Below are 27,224 nucleotides of genomic sequence, written 5' to 3' on the forward strand. Positions count from 1 at the left end.
TCTCCCCTCCGCCTTGCACCCTTCTCCCCTCTGCCTTGCGCCCTTCTCCCCACTGCCTTGCACCCTTCTCCTCTTCGCCTTGCACCCTTCTCCCCTCCGCCTTGCACCCTTCTCCCCTTCACCTTGCACCCTTCTCCCCTTCGCCTTGCACCCTTCTCTCCTCTCCCCTCCGCCTTGCACCCTTCTCCCCTCTGCCTTGCGCCCTTCTCCCCTCTGCCTTGCACCCTTCTCCCCTCCGCCTTGCACCCTTCTCCCCTCCGCCTTGCACCCTTCTCCCCTTCACCTTGCACCCTTCTCCCCTTCGCCTTGCACCCTTCTCTCCTCTCCCCTCCGCCTTGCACCCTTCTCCCCTCTGCCTTGCGCCCTTCTCCCCTCTGCCTTGCACCCTTCTCCCCTCCGCCTTGCACCCTTCTCCACTCCGCCTTGCACCCTTCTCCCCTCCGCCTTGCACCCTTCTCCCCTCCGCCTTGCACCCTTCTCCTCTCCGCCTTGCACCCTTCTCCTCTCCGCCTTGAACCCTACACCCCTCCACCTTGCACCCTTCTACCCTCTGCCTTGCACCCTTCTCCCCTCTGCCTTGCACACTTCTCCCCTTCTCCCCTCTCCCTTGCACCCTTCTCCCCTCAGCCTTGCACCCTTCTGCCCTCTGCCTTGCACCCTTCTCCCCTCTGCCTTGCACCCTTCTCCCCTCCGCCTTGCACCCTTCTCCCCTCCGCCTTGCACCCTTCTCCTCTTCGCCTTGCACCCTTCTCCCCTCCGCCTTGCACCCTTCTCCCCTCCGCCTTGCACCCTTCTCCCCTTTGCCTTGCACCCTTCTCCCCTTCTCCCCTCTGCCTTGCACCCTTCTCCCCTCTGCCTTGCACCCTTCTCCCCTCTGCCTTGCACCCTTCTCCCCTCTGCCTTGCACCCTTCTCCCCTCCGCCTTGCACCCTTCTCCCCTCCGCCTTGCACCCTTCTCCCCTCCGCCTTGCATCCTTCTCCCCTCCGCCTTGCACCCTTCTCCACTCCGCCTTGCACCCTTCTCCCCTCCGCCTTGCACCCTTCTTCTCTCCGCCTTGCACCCTTCTCCTCTCCGCCTTGAACCCTTCACCCCTCCGCCTTGCACCCTTCTACCCCCTGCCTTGCACCCTTCTCCCCTCTGCTTTGCACACTTCTCCCCTTTTCCCCTCTGCCTTGCACCCTTCTCCCCTCAGCCTTGCACCCTTCTGCCCTCTGCCTTGCACCCTTCTCCCCTCTGCCTTGCACCCTTCTCCCCTCCGCCTTGCACCCTTCTCCCCTAAGCCTTGCACCCTTCTCCCCTCCGCCTTGCACCCTTCATTTACCAAAGAGAGTGCCCCCCAACCCCACCGCAGGGGCGTTTGTTACGCCCCTGTCTGTGGCTTGTTACTGACCAGACTTATTTTTTAAGAAGGAAGAGTTGGAAAGCTCTTACCGTTTGGAATGGTAGAGACGTTCAGAATTATTGTAATTATGGAGGAATTGTATTATCATTAGAAAGGTTGTGGCTATAAACATTTTCAGAGTTGAGGTTTTTTTGAAAAACATATTAATGGAGAAATAGTAGCTATGGCCAAGCCTGAACACAAGAGACTTCATTTAAGGCACTGTGTGACACAAAGTATAAAGTGGGAAATAGTTTACATTTAACATGAGTACATTAACTTATAGCAGGCGATGTGTGAGATTTGTTTAATGTGTATCCTGTTTATTGAAGGGATGACACTTTAAGCCTTTCAGTCATTGTATCTGTGCAGAAGGGTTTTAATTTTGGCACATTCTATACGTTCCACATATGTTGAATATCTGTATTTTTTTATATAAAAGTATTTGTATTTGAGTAGCATATGTTTGGCTGATGAGAGATGTAGTTAATGTATGGTCTACTGACTCACTAAAAACACTGGTAATAACTCACGTTGAATTCTATTCCGTCGTTTTTAGCTCCATCTGTGTCATAACACACATGGATTAGTGTACAGAAGTCAGCCTTGGCCCTGCCTTAATGGGGCATTTCAACCCAATCTGCCCGGCCATGTCCCCTCAAACTGGAAGAATAAGAAATCCCAGTTTTTTTTTGGCCTGCTTGTCTGAATTGGCTGGAAGAGTTTTTGTAAAATACCTGCAGAGATTTACAATTTTTGGGGACTTAAAACCCACAGACATCCTTGGAGTATTCACCCTTAACTCTTGGAGATGGCTTTTATCCACAGTCACTTGCTATGCCTTGCCCCACAGGTGCTGAAATCTGGATCTGTGGGGAATGTTCTCTCTGGGCCCCCACTCCCACCCTTGTCAGGGCCCTGAGCAGTGCCTCCTGCTCTCCGGGGCCCCCACCCCCACCCCCATCCTGAGCAGTGCTTGGTGCTGCCTCCTGCTCTCTGGGGCCCCCACCCCCTCTTTCCGGCGCAGCTCTGACTGAAGAGAAACAATGTTTGTTGATACTTTGTTTCTCTTCAGTCAGAGGGAGGGGGCGAGGGGCTCAGAGCAGGCTGCAGCCTGCACCTGCTTCAGACGAGACGGCTTGCTTTAGCGCAAGCCTCTCTCACAGCCCTCAGAAGAGCTGAGGGGGCCCGGGGCCCCCTTTATTTAATGAAGGGAGTGAGGCCCACCCCCCCCCCGCACCGCGGGGGCTGCGGGGGCGTTTGTTACGCCCCTGTTCCTGACCATGTCTTTGCATATCACCCTAACGCCCTTGTGTTCACACTATATGAAATTGCATAAATAAATACATTAATGATGAAATACCTCTTAAACTAGCTCCTCTTTTTATCCCCACTTGTCTTTAAAACTCCCTCCATCTCCCACTCAACAATGCAACTCCGCTATTCTGACCATATTTCAACATGTCCCTTCCTTAATATGTATATATCCATCACCTACCTTTGTCGTGAGGTTACATAGACCCTGGGCACAAACACTTACATTTTACATGCTCACATTTAAAATGTACATATTTTTAGACAAAGACTTTTAACACACAAGTGGCATCATGAGATAATGTACTCAGAAATGGTTTTGATCACAGTTTATATCTCTTTGTAGATATATTATCTGGCCTTAGAACATTCTGTACAAGGACTTAGTACACTGCGCAAAATGTCATTGTTTGTTGTTGTCCGTTCGGGGACAGCTATGGGTGATTAGAATCAACGATGACAACAGGATCAGGACTCAGGCACGGAAAAAATGGGTCCAGTTTATTATATACACTGCACAACGCCTCTGTTTAGACAGAGAAGCAACTCGATGGATTGTCAAAGGTCGCCCCATGCCTGATTTCTAGCCCAACTGAATTCCAACATTATCCTGAAGAGGACGGCGGCCTGTTAAACACCAAGGGTGCTTGCCAAACGACACACTCCTGCAGATAAATGGGCAGTTAGACCACTTTAAGGTAGTCTGGCAGACCCGCATACTCCATGCTTTATAGGATAGACAGCCTTTAGTAAGATTGCATTTATAAGTATTCATACAATCCAATGCACATGCACAATGGTTGAATTGTTCATTCTGTTCACCATTCCTGTAACGCTGGTAACATTGTTTTGCTCCATTCTATTAACCATTGCAGCACATGTATTTTACACAAGAGTACAAATGCTGCAATACATTTTTGAAATACCAGTTTGTGTACTTCTTGTGCCTCCCTTTGGGCATGTCAGAGCTACTAACAAAAGGGTAAGATTTATTGCTATGATTTCCTTGGGGAATAAGGGTTGTCATGTTCTGAGGTTGTAGATACCATCCGGTGCTGTGTCAGTTTAGGCGCCCAGATGGCATAACTGTGAGCTAGCCAGTGTTTTGAAATACCAGTTTGTGTACTTCTTGTGCCTCCCTTTGGGCATGCCAGGGCTACTAACAAAAGGGTAAGTTCTATTTCTATGATTTCCTTGGGGAATTATGGTTGTCATGTTCTGAGGTTGTAGATGCCGACCGGTGCTGTGTCAGTTTAGGCGCCCAGATGGCTTACTGTGAGCTAGCCAGGAATTAAGTCAACATATTCTGATGGTATGAGTGGGCTCAGTCCTACATAGTTTTGCAGCTTATGTTGCCTAAAAGCACTGTCAGAGAGATTCGGAACCGTACGACACCTTGACCACTTCCCTTTTGTTGCATTCATTTGCATAAACCAGAGCAAGTAAACCTAGGATCTTTTTTTAAGCTTCTAATCTGAAAAACACTAAACTTATGTTAGACCTGTCAACCTAAGGGTGGTCTTCCCCCAAACCTTTTGCTTTGGACCTCCACGTTTGTGCGGTATCGTTTGTTGGCCTTAGGACTCTGAGCACTTTACCACATCTAACCAGTGCTAAACTGCATTTGATTCTTCCCTTAAAAAAATGTGCGATTAGTGTATAACTTATTGACATATTTAATTTACTTGTAATTCCCTTGTAAAGTGGTTCATCATGTACCCAGGGACTGTAAGTTAAATGCTACTAGTGGGCTTGCAGCATTGATTGTGCCACCCACAGAAGTAACCTTTCAAACCGGTCTCAGGCCTGCCAGTGCAGAATATGTGTGCGCAGTTTACTACCACTCCAACTTGACATTTAAACCTACTTGCCAAGTCTTAAACTCTCCTTTTATTACATATAAGTCACCCCTTAGGTAGCCCTAAGAGTAGGATGCTATGTAAGTAAAAGGTAGGATCCCAGGAAACGTTTGCACTAGGAACAGGCCAAATTCTGACATATACAAAGATAGCAGTGACGGCTAGACAACTATGGCCCTCATTCCCGGAGGCACCGAAACACACTTACATTCTTGATACAGTGCTGGCGATGGCAAGTGGTCATAAACTAATAACACACTTATATCGTGCATTGCACTCAGACAAGCAATTGCAGCAACTCCCAATAGAAAATTTGTGGCAGCGTAATGCTAAGAATCCAGTAACTCAGCGGAATTGGCTCAAAATACACTCAGGAGTTTAAAAAGTGGCAGTGTTTGCCCATTTTAGGCTAATACAATATAATTTTATACACATGATCTATCTATCCCCCAAATGCCTACACAGTATATACCCCTCCAGGGACCCAAAAGGCCCACAATACCACACAGAGGTCGCAGACCTTTAACTTATGATTTGGCACTGCCCATTGGTGCAGGGCTTTTGGTCTGAGGTTTTGGTTCAGTTACAAGGGGCCACAGGCTCGAAGATTCCTCAGACAGTGTGTGTGTGTCTGCTGGGCCTTCTCCCAGAGAACCCCAAAAGGAAGCATAGTAGACGTTACGCTATTCTAGGCCTCCTTATGGGAAATAGGCGAATTGTTATCCACTGGATAAGTCCTCGGGATTCCAACAATGGAAGCTTGGAAGGCGGAAGTGGTAGAGAGGGCAGGAGCAGAGGAGTTACATCTGAGAAGGATGCGAAGGGACCCCAAAGCATAGGAGACCCTTGCAGCATGGGCTGAAATGAGCATTGCAAATTCTTTAATAATCTTTTCTGCTCTAATTCCTAATTAGAGAGGAGTCATTTTTTGATATTTCATATGTTTGGAATGGTATTGATAAATCCTACTTACTGGTGAGGTTGGATTTAACTTTACTATTTTAAAAATGCCACTTTTAGAAAGTGGACATTTCTCTGCACTTCTCTATGTGCCTGTCAGAATGTCTCCAATACAATTCTGGGTTGGGCTGGGCTGGGCTGGGTGACCGCTACATTTGTGCATTCCCTCTAGACAGCCACAACACAGGACACTCAACTGCATCTGCATTCATCTGCATACTGATGGGTTATCCTGGGCAGGAGGGATGAGAGGAGGTAATACTTCGATGGAATAGGTAGTGTCCTGTTTCAACACAAATTTACCCCCCTCCCCCCCATAGCTAGGCTGGCAGACAGGGCTGCGCTGAAAGAGGAACTGTGCACTTCAGAGAGTTCTTTTAAAGTCAACCCCACATCAAAGGCCCTTTTGGGTATAAGTACTGGGTCTCTGACCCCATCTAATCAGACACTGTGTGGGACTTGTAACAAGACACTGCTGGCACTACATCTTCACATTGCCAGAAGGGCTGCTGTGCTGCCAGGGTGGACTGCCACTTTGTTAACTCCTTTGCTGTGTTGGTCTGCTGCTTGCTGAGTGCTGTGCTGCAGAAGGGACTGCCACTCTGCGATCTGCCTTGTGTACTGCCCTGCGAGCCGCTACCTCTGTGCTGTGCTCTACCCATGTTCTCCAAGGGCTCATTGGCTTGCCCTCGTTCTCTGAAGTCTTAGGGCCAGATTAGACTTCAAACTCCCCTGATGGCAGGGGGAGTTCTACAATGGGTGAGCAGTCCACTCTGACCTGCATTTACGTGTGACTTTGTTTTAAAATCGACTAGCACGCTTCTCCCCGTGCCAAAGATTCATCACTCCAGTCTTCAACAACCAACTGAACTCTTACCGATCACCACCGTACTCACTGCAGTTGCAGCATGTAAGAAAGTGCCATCTTTTCCATGTTTTTTTTAAATTTCGTTTTCTCATGTAGTCAACAATATAACTCAGTACATACAGTTTCCATGACACCTTTTGTCTCGCATAATACCATAGAAGCAGTTACATCAGTACATCCCGAGAGAAATCAGAAACATAACATATCGGCAAAGATACATGAGCTACATGTCCTTTTGACACAAATATGGTCGCAAATGACCGTCTGGGGACCCATGCGGAGGAAGTCCATAATTGGTCGGCTGCAACTTCTACATCTTGGGCATAACAACCCATAAGGTGTGTGTTTATAAGAAGGGTCGGTTATCATACATTGTAGTGAGAGAGTCAGAACGCCACAAGGAAATCACAAAACAAGGAGAGATTGGAGATTCATTCTATCACCTGAAGTTTGGAGCAACATTAGGAGCTGGGTGCAAGAGTGATGTCAGTCTGCCCCGAGAGCGCATGTTCTAACAAATAGCATGTGAGAGGGGCCCAAATGTCTCTCGGTCTGGAGGATTGGGGAAGCAGGTCTGCGTATGTGTTCAGCTGGTCCTGCCACATGATCAGGTCTCCCAACCAGGCCTTAAATTTAGGAGTTCTGCCCCTGCCCCACCTGCAGGCTACACGGCGCCTGGCTAAAACTATGCTAAAATCAACACATTTACGTTGGGCCAGTAGCATCTTCTCAGCGTACCCCGACAGCGCCACACTGGGGACATTGTGTGGGATCGGATGTGCTAACCAGTGTTCTGTGGCCACCTGAGGGGTGTATTTGGGGGGATGAAACCAGTAATGTGCAAAATGCGCCTGCACGCACAGATAATACAATTTGAAATTCGGCACATCAAAGCCCCCCTGTGAATATGGCCTAGTGAGAACCTCCCATTGTATGCGGGGTTGCTTGCCTCCCCAGACCAACCGTATGAGTTCTGCCCGAAGCATTTTAGAAAAATGTCGCCCAGGATAGAGGGGAATATTTAAGAAAAGATATAAGAGTTTGGGAAGAATAACCATTTTTAAAAGCGATGTACGCCCCGCGATAGTTAAGGGCAGTGCAATCCATCTGGAAATACAGCTCCTGACATGTTCTAAAGCACACCCATAATTGCTACGCAAGAGCTCATCATGATCGTTAGTAACGTGCACACTTAGATATTTCACGCTTTCCGAACACCACTCAAGAGGATAATCTGTGCGAAAAGGCAGTGCCGCCGTCGTGAGTGGGAAGATCTGCGACTTGGACCAGTTGATATTGATACCCGAAAGCCCCCCAAATCGTATAAATTCACGCAACAACGGGTTAAGATTATTGACCGGGTCTTTGACATAGAGCGTAATATCGTCCGCATAAAGCGAAACAAGAATGGGACGTAAAAAACATCGCAGTGCCCTATCAGCGTGATGTTGTCGCAGTCTTGTGGCCAGGGATTCGACCGGCAGGGCAAATAAAAGGGGGGAGAGGGGTCACCCCTGTCGAGTGCCTCGTGTGAGCTCGATGGGGGCTGAGGTGTGCCCATTAATGCGCAATCGCCAAAGGGGAGGTATACAAAAGCCGGATCCACAATAGGAAACCAAGTGGAAGTCCCATGCTGCGCAAAATAGTGAAAAGAAAGTCCCATTCTATCGAATCAAAAGCCTTCGTGGCGTCTAAGAAGACCGCTACTACAGCTAGCTGTGGGGCAATGCTAAGCATCACTGAGAACAGCGTGCGCAGGTTATGGGAGTTCGCCCTACCCGGTATGAAGGCAACTTGGTCCGGTAGGACTAACTTTTCCATCAAGAGCGTAAGTCTGTTCGCCAGCAATTTAGCAAGAATTTTTGCATCTATGTTGATTAAAGACAACGGTCTGGGGGGGCGTGGCCAAGATGGCGGCGGAGTAGGACGTGTTGTGTGTCCCCTCCGGCGCCCGGCCCTGCATAGCCTTGCTTAGCGACGGCTTCCGGAGTCTCTCTGGGCGGAAAACTGCTCCTTAACTCCTCCGAAGCGGGGACCAGCGTTGGGGCGACTTTCGAGATCCCCGGTCCCGGGAGCCGCGATCCTGAGACGACGGTGCTGCCTGATACCCGGGGCCTGCACGGCGCTCCGGTCTGGGGCCTTTCCTGAGGCGGGAGACGGCTCGGTGCGGCTCGACGGCCGGAGAAAGGAGTGAGAGCCTGCGCTGCCTGGCGGAAGCCTCTCAACCCCCTGTGTCGCGGGCGGCTGCCTGCCTGACGCCGGACTTGGAGCCTCGGGAGGAGGCGGGGCTTGCGACCGCGGCGGCCTAAGTGAAGAGCGGCCGGCGGACTACTCGAGGCCGGGGATAGCGGCCTAGTCCTGGTCCTGGTCCGGGAGGCGGTCGGCGCTGTCCCTGGGGCCGATCTGTTGCGGCAGCGAGGGCGGACCTGCCCCCCCGTGTGAGGAGGTGCTGCGGGCGGCTGCAGACTGGGGGACAGCCCTCCTTAACGCCAGGTAACTACGTGCACCGGCGGGAGCGGATTGGAGGGGGGAGCAACCGTGCATGCAGCCCAGGGAGAGCCAAGGTTGAGCTGCTCGCCCAGCGCCCGCAACATTCCCGCGGTGGCAACTCGGATTGGCGGAGTGTTCCTCTGGAGGTGGGCCTACCTGGCGGCCGAATCCCCGTAGGGAAGCAGACCCGGTGGGCAGCTTGTGGAGGACGACCGGCCTTGGAATCAGAGCGGGGTGCCATGAGTCGGGGTCACTGACTGTCCGGTGAGGTAGTGGGCCTAGCTGACCTGCATTGCTGTGGACCGGCTCACCTGGCGCCGCCTCCCGTCTCCCCCCTGTAGACACCCTTGGGGCGCTGGACATTGCGACTGCCTCTGATTCTTGGGGCATTGATAGGCAGCTGGTGAGCCTGTGGTTTCCTTTGCCCGCCCTCCATTCCTCTGCGGGACGCTCCTCTGACTCCTAGGGGCAGGGACCTGGAGAAGGGATGGCCAATAATCCCCGTAAGGTGAAGGCTGGGAAGGAGGGGACTGCCAGGAGCTCTCAGCCTCCGGCCTCCCCGGGCCAGAGTTCGTCGTCAGGGAGATCTGATGATGAGGCCCCGGCAACTAAGGCCTTCATGAAGGAACTCTTTTCCTCCATTAAAGACGATATATCGGAGCTTCGCGCCCAGCTTACGTCGGATCTTCGCGAGGTGCGGCGGGATGTCGATGGCATCGGGGAAAGGGTGGCCACCAATGTTCCCTCTAATTTTTTTCATCTGTGTGCGGCAGTGGAGGGTCTCTGTGCGCTGCAACCATGGCTATGTGCGCCAGGAACCAAACCGCGCGTGTCTGCGGCGCCAAATTGCACTCCAAAATTTTTCTTTAAAAAGCGAAAAGATAGTGCATTTTCACACATACAGCGCCACAATAAGGGTCTTAAGGGCAGTTTGCAATATTGGATAAGCACGTAATGACATGAACTGGTTACACTGGCAAGTACACTTCAAGTTTAGAAAAGCACAAGACTTCAATGGTGGTACCATCATTAGATTTTAATAAATATTCTTAACTGGAGCACAGTTCATTGGGTGGGGAAATGCTGCGAGCCTATACAATATCACATATACACAAGAAGGTAGAGGGCTGTTCAGACACGTCAAGTGGCGTCACTAGATGGGTGACAGGGTTGCTTCTCACGGCGATCCTTGCCATTTTTCCAGTGCTGATAAACTCGGTCTAGGTCAACTTTCGCGTTCAGGAGGTAGGCCTTTGTCCTCATCAGCATGTCCAAATGCTTCTGCTCTAGTCTATTCCTCAATTTGCTCTTGATAGTATTCATGAGGCTGAATCCTCGTTCACAGTCTGCACTAGATGCTTGAAATGTTGCGCAGACATCAACAAGCTGAGACACGACACTATACTGAGCAGCATTGCGTACAGTGAAAGTCACCATGTCTTGAAAGGTGTGATTTTTAAGGGGCCATTTCTCCCTTTTCCGTTTTCATGCTGCTTTACAAAAATGGTATTTTTTGGCAGGCATTTACAACGTGATCTGTGTGAATTAACCTTGCTGTTGCTGAAAGTAATTGTAATGGACCGGCAGCACTGGTGGCCCGCTTGCACAATTAATAACATGTAGATCACATTTTCAAGAAAAGATAACTCACTGAGGCGCAACACTTACTTTCTAAGGCAACTCAAGGAACAGTAATTTTACCGATCGCACATCGCCACTGACGCAACAACTCTCACCACAGCAAACACAGTCCGGGCAGGATAGGGAGTATGGCTCAACAGCAGCTGCACAAGAGGGGCTGGTCTGCTGCTGAGAAACAATCCCAGAGGCCGTGGCGGTCCGTGCGGGATTCAGCTGACCCAAACAGCTATGTGTCTGACAGACTGATTAAAATAATAAAATAACAATGGCACAACTCAGTCGGTGTGAGCACCGCGCCGCTGCAACTCCATTCACTCAGCGCCGGGTAAGGGCTTACATTAAATGGGAAGCAGATTTGCAGGTGCTAAAACTGCTATTTTACCAGCAGGGAACAGCCGATAACCTTTTGTTCTGTGGATTGCACGCTGTGGTTATGTCGCTAAACTGGAGGCACCACACACTATCCACAAGTGTTTCGCCCTTGGATATTACTACAATAGACTTAATCAGGGCTGAGGTTAACAGGGGTTCCCAAACTTATATACAGTGTTCAAACACCCTTGGGTACATGGACTCAGAAGGATATCTCTAGCCCTTCAGCAGAATAAAGAATGCAAGAAGATTGAGTACAAAGGAAAAGATTGACTGGTGTCAGAGTGCTCGAGATTTCTTTTCATGTTCTTGGACCTATTCCCCATTAGAGAAGATTTGGCGGCTTTTCGTCATCTTTGAATACCCATTTTCATGTTCGGAACCAACTGTACTAATATCTTTGACATTCTGTGATACACTGACAGTGTGTGCGTGTGCACGGCAAGAAACCCAGCCGCCATTTCTTCCGACCTACATAGCAGACATGTTCACCGAGGGCTCGCTCCGTAAAGTCAACAATCAGGCAAATTGTCCTCCACCCGTCGGGCCGGAGTAGATGTGAGAATTGATGGAGAGAAAGCCCATGCAGTCTTTTATAGAGAAGACTATGGCGCGAGACGGTGATAGAGATGCCCTGGATTTGCCCGATCATTCCTGGTTAGTCACATCTGTTCGGCCAATTTCACTACGTTGAAAGCACTCCTCCAAACGACTACCCATTAATTGCCAAGCGACTTCTCCCGCTCCCACATTACCATAACCCCCACAATAACCACCGGTTCCTCCCGCCTCCCGCCTCTCGCTTCCCGCCTCCCGCCTCCCGCCTCCCGCCACCCGCCTCCCGCCGTGGTAAATACATTCTCCTCCCGCTCCTTACCTGCAACTTCTCACGCCCGCACCGCCGCCAACCGCCGCCACCACTGGAAATGTGCTGCATGTCATGTTCGCGCCGCTCGCTTTTTAAAAGCGGCGGGCGGCGCGAATCTCTTGCGACGGCCTGTGTGCGCGCTCCACGATAGGTGGTGCGTGCTGACGTCAGAGAAGGTGCGCGCGCGCGCGCGCGGCCTAGAGGGAACAGTGGTGGCCACCCTGGAAGATCACGACCTCAGCACAGCCAATGATGTACACTTGCTGCAGCAGGACGTGCTCCGCCTCATGGAACAGAATATAGACTTGCAGGCCCATGCTGAGGACCTGGAGAACCGCTCCCGCCGAAATAACATTCGCATCAGGGCGGTCCCCTGGGAGGGAGAGGCGGGAGATCTCCGAGGATATGTGCAAGCTCTCTTCCTCCAGAGTCTGGATGAGGAAGACGTGCAGGAGGTCAGAATGGATCGGGTCCATAGAGTGGGCTTGCCCAGGCGGAATGGAGGTCCCCCCCCTGATATCCTGGTGTGTGTCCACGATTTCCAGGTCAAGGAACGGATTTTGAGGAAGGCGCGTGATCTCCCCTCTCTGCAATTTGGAGATCATCGACCTCAGCTGTACCAGGACCTCGCTGCGTCGACGCTCCAGAAGAGGCGCGAGTTCCGTCCCGTCACTACCTACCTCCGAGAGCACAATATATCCTACTCCTGGGGCCACCCTTTCCGAATTATTTTCCGGTGGCAGAATAGGCTGGCACAGATTCGTTCCCTCCGGGAAGCAAAGGAACTGTTGGGGATTGGGGATGAGTCCCCGACACCCGAGCATCGGAGCCCCTCGCCACGGAGAAGACGCCGTTCCTCGTCCTGGCACAGGGTGGGCCCGGAGAATCGCAGGAGGCCTGACCGCACGACTAGTCTTCAAGAGCGGGGGAATGCAGTGGCCTCTGTGGCCTCCGCCACGCTTCCGCCTTCACAACAGAGCTCTGGGGCGGCCTGATCTTCGCTCCACATGCCTTGGTGCCGGAGGGGCACGCACCTGCAGGTAACGGGGCTATGAATGTACTTTCCGAGAAGACACCCTGGTCTTTGGCCCTGGGAGACTCGTTCTTGGGTCTCCACCTACGCCCCTTGGGAGACTATCTTCGGGGTCTGTCCACTTTAGGGCTTGCTTTGTTTGTGTTTTGAGTTGTTGGGGAGTTGGGGGGCAGAGGGGGGGCGGGATGGGGAGGGATGGGGTGCTGTTGGGTGGGGGGGGCGGGGGGTTGGGGGGGAGGAGGGGTGGTGACGACGAGTGGTCGATTGTGCGTGTGAGGACTGGAATGCCGGCCTGCTACTGTTGGTTGTGGAGGGCGCCTGTCCTTCTATGCAGGGCCTCGGAGGCTGGTTGTTGGTTTGAGAACGTGAGTTGGGAGTGGTACGGGTGGAGCCGATGCTGGATGGAGGGGAGAGATTTCCCGGGCTTGGGAGTTGTCTGGAGAGGGGAACTCCAGGGAGGGGGGGGTCCGCTGGATATAGCTGCTGGAGAGCTGGGGGACCTGATCTACTCACATGCCTATTAGCTTGGGAACTTGGAATGTGAAGGGCCTTAACTCGCCACAGAAGCGCCTGAAGTTGTGGAAATATCTTTTGGATCACCACTTAGACGTGGTGGGGCTCCAGGAGACCCACCTGGCCCGTAGGGATGAGCTCCGGCTCCGACATAAGCAGTTTCCACTCATATACAGATCTTCCGCTTCTACCAAGCACAGAGGGGTGGCTCTTTTATTCAGGTCTTCCATTCAATTCCAGCCTCTGGGAGTGAACAGCGATAAGGAGGGCAGGTGGTTGATGGTTAAAGGGATGCTTCAGGGGCGCCTGTGTACGTTTGTAGTAGTGTATGTGCCGAATGCCCAGCAGAATAACTTTCTTCAGGGGCTGTTGGATGCCGTGGGGGCCTTCGTCGAGGGTCACCTGGTGGTTATGGGGGACTTTAATATGGTGTGGGATCAGGCTGTGGACAGCTCCCGTGCCCAGAGGACGGATTCTGGTGTCTTTTCCACTGTCACTAAACGAAGTATGGAGGAGCTGGGCCTTCTAGATGGATGGCGTGAAGTGAACACACAGTCCAGGGACTATACGTTTTTTTCTCATGTGCACCACACCTACTCGCGCATTGACTATGTTGTTGTGAGTCAGGCCCTCAGGGGAGATGTCCGAGCTTCTACGATTTTTCCTCTCTCTGTCTCAGATCATGGCCTCTTGACACTCCAGCTTCAGTGGTCAGTGAGGGGAGATGGGTATCGGAAGTGGTACTTTCCGGCAGCTCTGGTGCGTGATGATGCATCCTGTAAGGAACTTAGGAAAGCTATTAGGGAGTTCTTAACGCTTAACCCGAGCTCGGACACCTCGGTTTTTAACACCTGGGATGCTTGTAAGGCCTCGCTGAGGGGCACCTGTATAGGGCTTAACGCGGCTCTTAATCGCCTGCGTAGGGTAGAGCGGGAGGCCTTGGAGGTTGAGCTTGAAAAACTTGAGCGGGCCCACAAACTAAACCCTTCTCGCATGACACTCCGCCCTCTGTCGGCTATTAGGGGGAAGTTGAAGGCACATTACACCAACCGCTCTGAACTAACCCTCCTGCGTTTGCGCCGGGGGTCGTATGCTCAGGGGAACAAAGTGGGCCGCCATTTGGCACGCCAGCTCCGAGAAAAGAGGGAGAGGGAATATATAGGGGGGATCCGGGATTCAGGAGGCACGATGCATCATCGGGATGAGGACAAGGCGGATATTTTTGGACGGTTCTATGAGACACTTTATAAAGGTGATTCTCTAGATACGGAGGAGCAAGACGCCTTTTTGTCTGGCCTCCCCCTCCCGCAGGTCTCTGCCGTTAGAAATGACCAACTGACTGCCCCCTTTACTAGGGAGGAGGTCTTGGTGGCGATCAAGGCCCTGAAACCCAATAAAGCCCCTGGGCCTGATGGGTATACAGCTTATTTTTATCAATCGTTTGCCTCGGAACTTGTAGATTGCCTAGTTTCCCTTTTTAATAGCATGGCAACAGCCGGGGAGACCACGGGCACTATGGCTGAGGCCCTGATATCTGTGATCCCCAAACAGGGGAAGGATCCCTCCAGCTGTACTTCGTACCGCCCTATAGCCTTATTGAATGTGGATGCCAAACTGTACTCCTCTCTCGTCGCCCGCCGGTTGCAAGATTTGATGCCGGCCATTATACACCCGGACCAGTCAGGCTTCATTAAAGGGCGGCAGACTCATGACAATTTACGGAGAGTGATTCACCTGATTGAGAAGGCCTCTAGGTTCCGGATTCCTGCTGTGTTGGTGGGTCTGGATGCGGAAAAGGCCTTTGACCGGGTCGATTGGGACTTTCTGTTCCGCACCCTGACTGCTTTTGGATTCTCACCCCAATTCCTAACGATGCTTCAGGCAAATTTCCATCGACCGACCTCGAGGGTGTTGGTTAACGGACACCGGTCAGCTGCGTTCCCCCATTCCAGAGGTACGAGACAGGGGTGCCCTCTCTCCCCCCTTCTCTTTGCCTTGAGTATTGAGCCTCTGGCGCTAGCGATCCGGGAGAATGACCACATCAAGGGCATACCCTTCACGGGGGAGCAACATAAAATATCTCTCTTTGCAGATGATGTACTGCTGTCTTTAGGTGACCCCGCTCGATCCCTACCATCTGTCCACGAGGAGCTATCCCAGTTCGAAGCAATGGCGGGATTCCGAGTCAATTTTGACAAGTCGCAGGTCCTGAATTTGACCCTCCCATCAGCGGAGGTGGATCGGCTACGTGGGCTGACGACCCTGTCTTGGACCCCCTCGTCCTTGCTGTACCTGGGGGTACACCTCACGCCGACGGTGGGCTCCCTCTTTGCGGCGAACTACCCCCCCCTGTTGGCCTCGGTACGCAATGACCTTGACCGGTGGAAGCCGAAATACCTTTCGTGGCTCGGCCGGATACATGCGCTTAAAATGGTCCTCCTCCCCAAGTTCCTTTACCTTTTTCAGGCCCTGCCCATCCCTTTAGACGCGGACTTCTTCCGCCGCCTGAAAACGATGATGCTGAAGTTTGTTTGGCAGGGGGGCCGGGCTCGGATACCCTTTACGACACTCCGTCGGCCGAGGGAGGAGGGGGGAGTCGGGCTCCCGGACATGCTGCTGTATTACAAGGCAGCACAGTTACGGGTGATAGTGGAGTGGACCCAACAGCTTTCGGAGAAGCACTGGTTACATATGGACCGGTCGGTGGCGGGTAGGTCGATCTGGGACCTGGCCTGGAAGCCTAAAGTTGATCGGCCAAAGAATGCTTACATCAGCACTCCCACTAGCACGGTTCTAAAGGTGTGGGATACGCTCACTGGTGACGAACGATGGACCACCTTCCCCTCTCCCTTCACTCCCATCCACTTTAATCCGGCCTTCCCGCCGGCCGCTCAGGAGGGTCCCTACCGCCAGTGGCGTGAGGGTGGATGCCGGGCACTCACGCACTTGTTTCATGGGAACGTGCCCCTCACCTTCCACAATTGTATGCGTGATTATGGTCTTTTACCTACAGAGCGCTACCGTCATGCCCAGCTCCTTCATTGGGCGACCTCGGAGGGGGTCCGTGAGGCTGCTACTCGTCCACTCTCTCTCTTTGAATCCTTCTTGCTTCGGACCTCGACGATGCGGGGGGCAATTTCGTTTTTATACAGCCTGCTCCTGCGCACGGTGGTTGCCCCTCGCCATCGATATATGGAACGGTGGGAGAGCCTTTTGGAGCGGGACATTTCTGATACGGAATGGAAACACCTCTGGAGAGATGTGGCTGCGCTCAACCACTCTGTGAGCCTTCGAGAAGCCCACCTGAAAACAATGTATGACTGGTACCTGTACCCCTCCAGGCTCCATCGCATCTTTCCTACGTCATCGGATCGATGTTGGAGAGGGTGTGGCCTGCTGGGCGACTTCCAACATATTTGGTGGGATTGCCCGATCATCCGCCCCTTCTGGTCGGAAATACTCTCCCACATCAAGGAGATATTGGGGTACCCGATCTCGGACTCGATGGCTCATGTCCTGCTGGGTCTTCGAGACCCAGTGTTGGAACACCAGACTAAGGCTGATAAGCGTATCCAGTGGCTGTGCCTCGGGCGGCTAAGCTCACCCTGGCAGCGGCGTGGAAAAAACCGCAAGCACCGGCTGTATCATTGTGGCACTCGAGGTTGTGGGGCCTTCTGAGCATGGAAAGAATGTCGGACATCTTCCTGGGGGATTTTAAGAATTTCCACTTCCGGTGGGGTCCACTAGTTCGCTTTTTGTCATCTGGCCTACCATCGGCGGTATGCCCGCCCACGCTACGAGCCTTGCATTTGTTTCAAGTATGATTGGTTTGTGTGTCCTCCCTCCGAGATATGGTGGGAGCGTGGATGTGTCGTCACCACCGGGGAAGGGTGGGGGTTGGGGGGAGAACCAGTTGGGGTTTTGTTATTCTTCATTGTTGCGGCTCTGCTTAGCTTGGGGCCTGGGGAATTCTATGGCTTCATGTACCTTTCTTTTATTGCTGCTGGACAGTATTTCTGCGGACAATTGAGAAGGCACGAGCGTTGTGTCTGACATTCCCTGATGAAGCGTGTACTATTGTAGCTTGCTTCCAGCTTTTTCATTTATTGCATACTACACTCCCCTGTGTGGGATTTGTGGCGGAGTTGTCGCCTATTCTTTTCCTTTCCCCCCTTCTTCCCTTCCCTCTTTCTTTTGAACAAATGCAATAAAAATATATTTTACAAAAAAAAAAAGACAACGGTCTGTATGAATCACAACGCTCAGGGGGTTTGCCAGGCTTAAGCAATTAAATAATAACGGCTTCTCTCATGGAGTTCGGTAAGATTTGAGACTCCAGTGCCTCCTCGTATACATCAGGGATCAATTGTTCAATATAAGTTTTATAAAAATCGATGGGTAGGCCGTCCGAGCCAGGAGCTGTGCCAGATTTCAATTGCATAATTGCTTCTTTAAACTCATCCGTCTCAAATTGCACGGCTAAAAATTTCCTTTGTGTGTCCCCAAGCCATCCCAAAGTGATATCATGTAAAAATAAGCCAAAGTCAGGGGGGCCCGTCCGTGTGGAGGTGTATAACTTCGCATAGTGAGTAGTGAAGGTATCTAAGATGTCTCGGCTATCCTTATGACTCTGCCCCGACTGGTCGAGTACTTCCAGAATGTAGTTAGAAAATCTCGGCTTCTGTATACCTTGAGCCAACGACCGATCAGGCCACTCGCCCTCTCCGTAGCGACGCGCCACGAAATATTTCCCACAAAACGTTTCCCGCTTGCAGTGTCTGTGTACTCAGTTAATTTAGTACGAAGCTCAGCTCTCTTCGCATCCGAGTCATCCCACCACATATCCATCTCCAACTGCTTAATGTCGCGCTCCAGCTGGCGCAATCTACCCCTAATGTCCCGCAGCACATCAAAGCATCCCAAAAGATACCGACATTATCTACCGACCCCTTATTGCGTGCAAAAAAGTCTACCATTTCTTCCCCCAGTTCAGCCCAAAAAACTGCATCCAGGAGTGCCTCAGGCACTAGCCTCCAGCTGAAGGGGGGTGTAGCAGTGCAGGGGAGAGCAATCTGCAGCAGCACAGGGGAGTGGTCTGAAAATGTTCGTGCCATATGTGTGACTGTCGTTATCCTGGGGGCCACCCCCGGGAGACCAGCCAATAGTCGATACGAGACCAGGCTGCGTGAGCTGTGGTGTAGTATGTGCCCTCTTTCACCCCTGGATGCCGATACCGCCATGTGTCCACCAACCCATGCGCTTGAATGAGTTGTACAAGAGCCTCCTGGGCCTTAATGTGATGGTGCGATTGAGGATGGGAACGGTCTAGTGCCGGGCACAGCGAAACATTGAAATCTCCCCCCCAAATAATGTGCGTGGAGCCTAACTGTAAAATTTGCCCCCATAGGGTGCTAAAGTGATCAGGATCATCAAAATTAGGGCCATAGCTACATACCAGTATTATGGATTGTTTACCCAAATGACCGCAGAGTAAGCAGTACCGCCCTGCAGAATCACTCAGCGAACTGCCCAGGACAAATGGGGTTCCTAGTTTAATTAAAAATAAAGTACCCCTGGAATAGGAAGAATACGAGGAGTGAATTGCTATCGACGCCCACCTGCTCCCAAATGAGGAAGTTCTATGAGGGGCTGTATGCGTTTCCTGCAATGCAGCAACATGGCTGTGATGCCGGTCCATATAGGACAATAATTGTCTACATTTGTGGGGGTCACCCCAGATTGAGCTTCTGGGGGTCAATATCCAAGGTCATAGTCACGTTAGGAACAGGTCATGAGAACTGCCATGTGTAAGGAGCATGTACCGTGTAACGCCATGTATGTCAATGTACTCAGGGGGTTTGGTGTCATATGGGATCACAGCAAGTGATAAAACAAACACAACTCCCACCCCCACCCACCACAGCACCCCAATCGTGCCGGAAATATCCCACCCAACCCAACACCACCAGTTCAATAAAGTTACATGGTTCAAACCAAGGATGTTAACAGCCAGAATTCCAGTGGTATCTAACAATAAGAGACAATGGGGATCGCCCATATAGGGGGTCACCAGGGCAACACGGCAAGAAAACCCCACTCTTCTCCCACCCAATAACCCGGGCCGATGAGTCTTAACAGTGGGGGTAAGCCGGCCGGAAGGGCAAAGGGGGAAGAAGGGGGCTGCTTGGCTCCCTAAAGCATAATCACCATCCGCCGCATAACAAAGGCAATGTCAGTATAACCTGTGTCACAGGGAGGCAAAAAAAAGGGATAATCAAACGGCACTTATCTGTCTGCGGATACAAGTAGTACAATCGTCCATTTCACGCTGCAACAGCGCCCCCACGGGGCAGCAGAGAGTAGATGGGTGAAGGAGCAGAGGCGCACCCAGGGGAGTGGCGGTGCCAGGATTTCAGATACTCCTCCACCTGATGCGGATTTGTGAAGATGGTCGTTTTCCCTCGATGTATGATCCGCAATCGAGCTGGATATAGGAGGGCATATTCAAACTGTGCTTTCCGAAGTTTTTGCTTGACACTCAAGAATTTCCGACAGGCCTCCTGGATTGCAACTGTAAAGTCAGGAAAAATGGTGAACTCCACCCCTTCGAATTGCAAGTTCTTGTTGTCGCGGGCCATTTTGAGAGCGGCGTCTCGGTCTCGGTAGTTTAAGAGATGGGCCACTATTGGTCTCGGAGGGCCGTCTGGTGGGGGTCGAGGCTCCAGTGAGCAATGTGCCCTTTCCACGATAAATTGGGAAGAGAAGGGGTTTTCGCGACAGGCCCCCAGTAGTAACCTCTTTACATATTCCTCCATGCGGCCCGTATTCGTGCTTTCCGGAACGCCCATGATTCTTATATTATTGCGGTAGCTGCGGGCCTCTAAATTCTCATTTTTGGCCACAATAATCTTTAGCAATTTGTCCATTTGGGCGACTTCTTGTTGTAATTGCGAGGTATGATCTTCATTATCAGAAATGCGCCGCTCGCTTCCTTTAATTGGCCGTTGTGTTTGTCGACCTTCTACACTAGGAAATCCAGGCGTGTATTCATGGTGTCCATTTTGCCCGACAGGTCGGTCATGCTTTTCTGTAGTACCAGGAGCAGTGTCTTGACCTCGTCATTTTGCGCAGGAGGTTGAGTTTGCGCCATGTCACTGGACACAGTAGGAAGGTCTTCCTTATGCGAGCGAGTTGCCGCCCTCTTAGAGTCAAAGACTAATTTAGGTTGTTTACCATCTGGTTTGCCCATGTCGTGCAGCATACCAGTAGAGGATGAGTCCAATCCAGTTACAATGACGCCTTTACAATGACCGATCCTCAGCGAGGGTCCCAGTCGGCGTGCAGGATTACGTGATGCCTCAGCTGGCAATCGACGCCCCCTCCGCTACTGCGCCAATTACCTCTTCTCCATGCACAAGGGACAGGCGTTCAGAGGGGTTGTGATGAAGTGTGCAAACCGTCAGCAAGAGAACAAAGATGGGGGGGTACCGCGACCTCACAGACTCTCGGACCCCACACCCCCTCAAACTGCACCTTCTTACTGTCCAAGGGCCCACAGCGTACACAGGCAGATAGATGAGCTCTAGTTGACAGGGCCGTGAGGATGAAGAGGCACGCTCCAATCAAGGCCGTCACAGTAGGGGCGCTTCCGCCATGAGGGCCAGGCATAGGCTTTACTTGCAGCTGTGTCTTACTTAAAGCACACTATCAGGTAGGCGTAGCACTCAAGTTAGCACATCCAGGGCGGTGCTGCTGCAGTGGACCTGGTCCACTAGAAGCTAAGCAGAAGCACCAGGTTGAGCTTATGGCAGTATGCCGCACTTGAATATACTGTCCGGTCCGTGAGGTGCCACCCCACACCCCCCCGTATCCAGACAAGGGCCACGCAGTCGAGGGGAGCACTAAGCGTGCATCAGGGGTCCATCTCTCCTCCACGTGTTAGGTAAACAAAAAGGCTGTGCTCGATCAACACTCCCAGGGCCCATTGCCAGAGGGCGCCGCCATCACAGTACAGTGGTGCAAAACGGCCACCGCGCACCTCCCGATCCCGGGGCCCGCAGGGAAAACACCTCAGAAAGGCCAATGGGGGGGATGTCATCCACCGCACAGGTTCTCCCTGCCGCCACACAGCACACGGCAGTCCGCCCCGGCACAACGACAGTCCTCACCAGCGGGGTGCTATGCAGGCGCATCTCCATCCGAGGAAAGGGCTGAGCTCCCAGTCTGTAGTGCATGGCCTAGCGCACACGTGGGGGGCCGCGGGGCTCGAGTCGCGCCCGCTGCCAGACAGCGCTCCAGACAAGAGGGACCGGCAGCACGCAGCCCACACTCGCAACCTCTGTCACACACCGGGAGGTACGAACGCAGTCAATTACCGCACAGGAGCGGTCCAATGATCTTGTGCTCCGCTTCCCCGACACTCAGGCAGCGATAGTTCAGCAGGGGTAAGGATAATTAAAGGATTCCTGGAGCCAAGCTACCGGAGCCTCACTGGCGTGCGGCCATTACGGTCGTGCGCCACCTAGCGCCCCCCCCCCCCTCTTTTCCATGGTTGCCCCCACTTTTTGCTAAACTGCTGATGTACTTTGACTGAGTGTGCCCTGAGTTCCTGCAAAGAGGTAACCAGGGCTTATGTTCTTTCCCTAAAATTGCATTGAAAACAAAACCCAATTGGCACTCTTTGGCCACAGGTCAGACCCTTGTAAATGGTACCAAAGGAACCAAGGGCACTGTGGCCAGGGAAGGCCTCTAAGGGCTGATGTTCTTATTGTGCCACCCTTAGAGGCCCTGTACCTTTACACACACACACTGCCTTTGCAGGCTGCGTGTTTTGGTGCAGAACAAAGTAAAGGGTCAACATGGCACACATCCCTGGATGTGTGCCAAGCCTACAACCCACTGCCCTGGCATAGGTCAGCCACCCCTCTAGCTGGGTGCACTATACCAGTGGTGAGGGTACAGGTGCATAAGCCCTGTACCCCTTCAGTGTCTAAGCCAATTCTTTGACATTGTAAGGGCAGTAATCCCATTAAGAAGAATATGGTACTGGGAGTTTGTCATTACAAACTCCACAGCATCATAATGGCTTTACTGAAAACTGGGAATTTTGGTATCAAACGTCTCAGCACATTAAACCCACACTGATTCCTGTGTGGGATTTAATGAAAATTTCACACAGAGTGCATCTTAGAGAGGCTCCCTGAAAAAATGACCTACGTCTAGTGTGCAGGCTGAGTGGTTGCTCACCAGCTGCCACCACCAGGCATGTGTCTGGATCCCTGGGTCGAGAGCCTGCTGTTCTCGGGGGTCTGAAACAATGAACATCCTGGGACCAGGGGCCAAGCCTCCTCCCCCAAGATGGGCAGGGTCCACGAAGGGGAAGCTTCAAAGGCTTGCCACCTTTGTGAGCTTCCCCAAGCCTTTTGCTGCTTCCAGCAACTGGCCCCCACCGGTTCTGACCCCCACTTTGGGCGGGATAATCGGCGGGAAAACCAAGTGAGGAAGGGAGGTGAACCCACCTTTGCCAAACCCCCCCCCCCCCAGGTGGGGGAGGCGAAGTGAAGCACAACTCTCAGTCCGGGCATCTTGCAGACGGCGGGCACCCAGCCAACCAGAGTGAGGCATATGCCCTCCTCCCACTGGAGGGTGGCATAATAAGGGGTGTACCCACCCCACGGAAAGCATTCATTGGGCCCAACGTTTACCTCCCTGTAACGCCCCTAAATCTTGCATTTAGGGGCACCCCTGAACATTGCCTCCTCAGAAAAGAACCGACTAAGAAGAAAAGAAGAAGAAGGACCGAAAAAGCCGTGCTAAAGCTAAGAAGGGGAGGACGGCCACTGACTTGTCCCCAGCCCTACAGTCCTGTCCCCACGTCAAACCTGCAGAAGCAAAATTCTGGTGTGTCCTGAAGCCAGCAACCTCAAGAACCCCTAGGACCTGCCCTGCCTTCCACAAGAAAGGCTTTGTCTCCCGTGAATAAGGGATTTGCTCAGTCACAGACTCTGGCTCCAGCTAAATCCACGAGTCTGCACCACTCTGCACCCGATGCCCACGGCCTGAGTTTGAGTGGCCCAACACCACAAGGAGGTCTCCCCAGCTATCCTGAGCTGAGATCTAGTGATCTCTGAAATGCCTCGAATCTCCCAGCAATGCTGCAGCTTCTTTCTGGAGGATCGCCCCAACCGCGACCGGACCTGGTAAGGAAAATCCAACACCTAAAGGCACCCCTGCACCCGAAGTCCCAAGGCCTTGGTTGGCCCAACCGACGGTGTCCCAGTATCCCCAGACATCCCAACTTACCTCTCCCACCGGTGGTCACCTCCAGAGGATCTTCGTCCCTGATTCTGCAGTCTTTGTTGAAACCGGAGAATCCCCATTGAACTCAACAGTGGAGTTGGTTTTGTATTGAACTTTGAAAAACTGCTAAGAACTAAAAATTGCTTACTTTAGGAAATGTTTTAGTGTGATATCTAGGTGTATCACACTGAGTAGAAAAAGTAATCCAGAAAGTAATCGGCAAAGTAATTCAAAGTAATCTAACAGTAATTTCCACTGTATTGAAAGCATTTACTAACTTGTAACAAAGTAATTTTCATTCAGCTTGCTTGTATTGTTCAACCTGCCTTGAAAAGTACAATATATACTTACCTGTGCCAGGCTCGCTTGGTCCTAGGAAATAAATACAATTATATAATATTTTTATACAAATCAAATTGGTCTGAGTTCAGTCTGGAAGTGTGTGACATAATTAGCTGATTGAGTGTGTACAACAAATGCTTAAAACTACCCTCTGATAAAGCCTTACTGCTCCCCCACACTACCACAAATAGAGAGTGAGGTGCTATCTACTTTTATCTCTGCCTAGCTTTGGGGTTCCACTGGACTCTCTGCACACTATACTTCATTTTGGTATAGTATATACAGATCCAGCTTCCTTCACAGCGCCTTCAGTGAGGCTCATCGCGACGCATTGCTCTGGTGACGAGGGGCATGTTCTGAAGTGCGAGGCTCTTCAGCCTTCAGAAGCCGCACTGTACTTCCTGTGTCAGCCACCACCAGGGCCCTGGTCAGCTAACAAAACCAGGCCCCGGTCCCGAGACCCGCTGACAACTCCCGCAGGCAGACTCCTGGATTGATCCGGGTGCTACGAGCTTACATTCTCCAACAAGTCTCCAAGGTACTGTACTTTGCTAAACCCATGCTTGCTCATGGATGGCTTCCCTTGCACTGGAACACGGACCGAGTGGCCCACTGATCCCCTTCCATCGCCTTCGGGCTTTGGGGGCTTACTTGCATTTGATACTGGGCAGCAACCTCCATGAAGGGCCCCTCTTCCGCATTTGATTGTTTCTCTTCGGTCCAGCATGACTGCACACGAACAGTAAAATACGGGAACCACTCTGAGCATTGTATTTTTCTCTTGTGACTTACAACGTGCATATCTTGAAAAGCATGCATCGTATTTATATAATTTTGGCCTTGTCTCGCTAATAATACAGAAAGCTATTTTTATAAGCCTGCGTGGAGTCTTTTTGTGGTGTTTTCATTGTGTCACTGTATGTGTGTGTTGCATAAATACTTGACATTGCCCTTTTGATAAGCCTGCTTGCTGTTAGTCAAGCTACCAGAGGGTGAGCATGGGTTATCTGATTTGTGTATCTAGCTTACCCTGACTAGAGAGGTGGGTTCTGCCTGGCCAGAGTGTATGTCTTGGCCAACTCTTCACACTGTTCTCTCATCATGTACTACTTTCTGCAGCTCTTGGTTCCCTATCATTGACGTCTATTTTTTCCTTCCTTTCTAACCACTTTAGACATATGTTCGTCCCTATCTTCCAACCCTTTAACACTTCACCTCATTTTACGGGCGCACATCATCTCTTCTAACATCTATCCTGGTACGTTCGACCTCCAAAATCGTCTTTGGTACTTTATCCATCCTTTAGAGCATACTATTATACTTTGTTTTAGACAAATCCATTCCCTTCACACCGGACTTCTGCATTAATTCCTTAACTTCCTCGCAAACTAACTGCCTAATTATCTATTATTAAAATTTGAGCATAAGGAGGTGCACCGAACAAAGCACATTTTAGTTCATTATGATTTCTTCAATTCTTTCTCGGCTCGGTTGCTTATCAAGGTGGCAGGCTTTGTCATTTGGAGCACATCTCTACTACAAGAAACGGCTCATCGTTGAAACATAACCTCACGGCACAATGGACTACCGCTATAAAAGCCCTGATGAAGTTCCACAACTGTGTGTTTTGAAGAACAAAACGCGTTGGCAGTTTTTATGAGTGATTATCGATGTTGAAATAAAGAAAGAATTGAAGAAATCATAATAGACTAAAATGTGTTTTGTTTGGTGCACCTCCTTATGCTCAAATTATCTCATGAATCTGTAACCAGTGGCACCAAAGGGTGACAGGTGCTGGAGTATTGTGGACGACTATTATAAATACAGTAGCAGTAATATAGTGAGGTGCTATCCAACAGGTCCATCACCCTGCATCTTTTTGGTTTGAGATGTAGTATTAAAATGTTTGGTCCCGTCTTTACTAAAATTCTGCATGGAAAATTGTGGGAACCTTTTGAAGAGTACGAGGGCAGTCAGGGTTTACTTGGCTTACATTGTAACAGAGTATACACATTTGCAGATGTGCCTGGGGAGTGACAGTACTTGAGTATTCCCTGGCCTAGGTGCCTCCTGCGTTACCCTCCAACATGATGGTTGCTCACGGATATACGCCTCTTAGATAAGGATAGATGGCGCAGGAAGAGGTATCCGAACCTCTTCCTGCGCGGAGCAGAGGGAAGGAGGAATATCTTGGTGGGATTTTCTGCAGGCTCAATGCTTAAGCCGCTCACCCAAACAAACGAAGAGCAGGGTCTTAGCAGTAATCTTCCTGATGTGAAAGCTGCCAAATATTTTTGCTCATTCTTTTTAGTGCCAGGCACTTTTTCTTGTTGAGAAAGCCACTGAACATTGTTGCAAGATTTCATAGTGTTAAGCCTTCACATGTCCCATTTCTTCTGCTGAACTCATTTAAAAGATGTCATACCTCCAGGACATAACAAGTGCTTATTTGCCAAATCTGTCTTTAAAGTTTCTTCCACAGTCTCTGGTTGCCTTCTGAAATCTATGTCCCAATCTGGGCAAGAGCAATTAAAAGTGTCCAACAAAAGTATAGATTCTTGGAGCAAGCTACCTCCCTCTGAAGCCCTCTACAAGAGAACCAGGTTCACAAGACTTCATCACATAACCTGGGCTACGGTGGGCCAGTTTCAGTCCTTCTACCTCTAGCGCCCTTCCTCAGGAGACCCTGGTCTTCCTTAAGGCAGTTCTAGCTGGCCGGATGCAGAACTTCCAAAATACTGTTCCTGAACCTATCAAGGGATGTGCCAGTCTTCGACCCCTATCGCGCAGCTCATATATCGTTCTCGGTTTCAATTGCATTTGAAGTCGTGACACTGGCTGATGACAAATCCTGCCACAATGACTGGGGGTTTCTGCCACTACTTATAACAAATATGCAGACAGGGCTTGTGTATTCCAAAGCACCAGTGCTGCGACCACCTTTAGGAAATTCCTAAAGATTACATATTGCTTGCAGACTACTCAAGCCACAGTCTTTGGCCACTACAGTGTTCAGAAAGGTGGAGTTGGCCTGGAAGCTCCCTGCCAGGGAGACCGAAAACAAAGGTATAAAAGATTAAAAGCCTTCCTCACTCAGGTACTACTCAACCTCCTGGGGAACAAAGGAGCAGGAAGGGGAAAAGAACTATCCCCATACTTCAAAGGGGCCCTCTGTCTTCTACACCAGAGTCTGGTCTTTCTTAAAGCACGTCAGGATTGCTGTGGCGGAGCCATGCAATTCACTTTGCTGCCTAACAGACTCCTCCCAACCTCCATCTTAGGG

The sequence above is a fragment of the Lissotriton helveticus genome, chromosome 7 (genome assembly GCF_964261635.1).
Source record: "Lissotriton helveticus chromosome 7, aLisHel1.1, whole genome shotgun sequence".
In the NCBI taxonomy this organism is placed as follows: Eukaryota; Metazoa; Chordata; class Amphibia; order Caudata; family Salamandridae; genus Lissotriton; species Lissotriton helveticus.